This window comes from Callorhinus ursinus, unplaced genomic scaffold (genome assembly GCF_003265705.2).
Source record: "Callorhinus ursinus isolate GAN/ISIS: 27379988/994484 unplaced genomic scaffold, GSC_fseal_2.0 scaffold8, whole genome shotgun sequence".
Lineage (NCBI taxonomy): Eukaryota > Metazoa > Chordata > Mammalia > Carnivora > Otariidae > Callorhinus > Callorhinus ursinus.
In genome coordinates, this window is record NW_027397070.1 from 30263890 (window position 1) to 30267019 (window position 3130).

General features: G+C 43.9%; 1 pseudogene; it reads right to left on the minus strand.

Annotated features, from left to right (window-relative positions):
- Window positions 1-775: 775 nt before the first annotated feature.
- LOC112822776 (coiled-coil domain-containing protein 160-like) lies at window positions 776-2294 on the minus strand (annotated as a pseudogene).
- Between the last annotated feature and the right edge of the window lie 836 nt (window positions 2295-3130).

Below are 3130 nucleotides of genomic sequence, written 5' to 3' on the forward strand. Positions count from 1 at the left end.
TGAGCTTCCAAGAGTCCTCTCCCAGTGGAGTCATCAGGGCACACTGAATTCCCCCAGCAGTGAGTTGTGACAACATGTGTGAAGTGTTGTTTACCAGGGATGCTCATTAACAATTCAGTGCCCAGGGATTTGAGTAGGAGCTGGTCATAGAGGTACCCTCTGCCCAATATGTATCAAAATTCCTGACTCCCAGAGGGAAGACTGGTACTCAGCTTAAGCCATATTGTTTGCCCAAACAGTTTAGGTACAGTGAGCCCTTCTTATCAGGGAATGGTGGGAAAACTCTTGAAATCCAAGTTCCCAGACACCAGCCAAGGGACAACCTTATAAGCAGGGCTTTCTAAGGTAACAGTCTCAGGCCTGCTGTGCTCTTTTTTGCACACCTAATCTCAGAAGTGATATCCATGACTTTTCTATATTCTGTTCACTAGATGTGAGTCACTAGGTCTAGTCCACAGGCAAATGGAAGGGATTTCACAAGGACATGACTATCCAGAGGAAGGATCACTGGGGGTCATCTTAGAGACTCCTCACTATAGGGGGTGACTTTGCTTTTCCTTTTTGTATTTTCTATTTTCTCTCTAAGGACATGTGCTATTATTTTTTTATGTAGTATTTTTATAATAAGAAAAAGCTATTTGAAAAATGTGATTATATATATGTATATATATATTAATTATATATATATATATATATAGCAGCGTGTACTGCTGGTGGAAGAAAGAGTGTATTTCTTGGTGGAACAAAACTGGATTTTCTTTTTTTTTGTGCTCATACACACAAACAAGATTTTTATTGTTAACATCAATGAACACAGATGGAAGAATATTCATGTGCCAAGGACATATTGCTCACAAGATCACAAAATGGCTGTTGATTTGTATTCATAAATGATTTGGTGAATCACTACATGTTTTTGAGTGAAATAGATATACATATAAAGAAGAGATTTCTGAAGCTTCATTTCCATTTGGACTCTCATACCGTCCCGAGAAGGAGAAAACAGAAGCTTTGAAGTTAATGCTTACATACTTTTATGGATAGCCTGATTCCACCCAAATGAACACCTACTTCCCATCGCCCACATTTTAAGCAGCACACAAAGAAAGCATGAGAAACACTGATTTGGCTCCATGATTTGCCTCATGAAAGGCTTTTTTTTTTTTAATTTTTTTGAGTTTTAAAAAAAATCCTCCGTCAAGCTGTCCAGGGTGCTTGATGACATCACCGAAGCAAAGTGTTTCCTAAGCAACCCCAGGGCCCTGTTATTTCTTGCTTGCAGGGTCTTCTCGGCTCTCAGCTTGTTCTTGATGGCGTCCAGCTCCCCGGAGATCTTTTCCATCTCTAGCTCATAATACAGTTTCATCTCTTCCTTCAGGAGTGCGTTTCCGATCTCTGTCTGATGCTTGAGTTTCCTAACGGCCTCTTTTAAATCTCAGTTCTCTAGGCTCAGCCTGTGGATGAGTTCTTTGGCTTGCTGGAGCTCTTCGGTTAGGTTCTGGACGTTTGTCACTTTCTCGGATAGGTCATTTCTTAAAGCTTGAAGCTCCCTGTCTTTCTTCGAAGTTTCTCCCCCTGTTTCCTGAAACTTGAGGGGTTTTGCGGAGACTTCTTTTTTGGAGTTCAAAAGTTCTTTTTCAGCATTTTCAAATTCCTCTTCTATTTTCCTGCATTTCATGTTAAGTTCTTCCAGTTCTTCATTCAAAAGATTCAGGCGAAGTTTTGGAGACATTCCGTCGGTAAATTTCTTCTTTATGTCTGGTCGTGGTAGGATTGGTAATTCCTTTGTACTCCAGGTAGAATGGTCTTCTGTGCTGTTAAAGCTTTCTTCGGTCACCACATCCAAATTAGATGAGTCACAGGAGACAATTTGTGTCTGCTTCGTTTTTTGAAATGTTTATCTTTCTCTCTCTTAAATTTGGTTCTTATTCTTTTTCATTTAGTTGAGAAATAAATTCTTTCCTCTTAAATTTATTTTCTTCTTGAAACTTTCTATTAGACAAATTATAAATTCCTTCTATTCTGCTGGCCTTATCTAAAGTCATTTGTTCAGAAGAAGATTCAGGTTGAGAAGCCTCATCTAGAACATCCTGTGCACTGAAGAAGGGAGCAAACATATTCTCCTTCCAGTGTTTTCTTCTAGCATCCATTTCTCCAGGTACGTCCTCCAATTCACTCTCCAACGTCCAAGGTCTTCTGTTGGATGCCGTTGTTCTCCTTCTCCAGTTTGAACTGGAGACATGGGTGGGGTCCAGTGGCCCCTGGCCCCTCTTCCCCAAAGCCTGCCACCACCGGCGGGCGGCAGCCCGGGGCTCGGTGCTGGCCACTGCGACCTGGCCTGGCCGGCGCGGCCAAAACTGGATTTTCTATAGGCACCATCCCTACTCAGAGGTGTGGATTCTTATGGCCTAATAAATCTTGTTTGATGTTTGAGATGCTGAGGTTACCTGGGAGGAAAGTGTTTCTAGTTATATTTATAAGAATAAATGTAGGATTGGAAAAAAAGTTCAGTGTTTTAGAAACAGCAACAGTAGCGGCAGGAGAGCCAAAGCAGACAGTGATTCCTGAAGTGGCAGGATGTGGAGGCTAGGGGAAGCCTCACCAGGCTCCAGGAAGCTTCAGACCAAGGCAGATATTATGCCTCGAAATAATCTGGCGCAAGAAACTCTGCAGGTCATTGATCAATGTGGAAAGTGTGAGGGCAGGGTGAAGAGGGCCTGCAGGGGTTAGAGCTGGGCACTGCCCCACTTGGCTGGGGGTGATGGCGTCCCCCCAGCTGCTCTAATGAGAAGAGATGAGGGGAAGGGAACTTCTTTGCTCTTCTGAGCTCTGGATTTCAGAGAGGAAGGGAGCCTGGCCTGGGGGAAGATGGAGTATCACAGAGTGAGAGTTGCTGTCTACTGGTCCGCTCGCTACCCATGGTGGAAAAGATGCTCAGTAACCTGACGAGGGCGGTCACACGGGGATCCAGTGTTACCGCTGCTGTCAGGCATCCGGAACCCCACAGGGCATTAGGACAGCACCTGGGACACAAATAGGCATTTAGTGAGAGAGAGGGAGAGATGTACAAATGTGTTCTGGAGGCGACTCAGGGGCCTCCTCCAGCATCTGCAATCCCCCAAATCTGCTC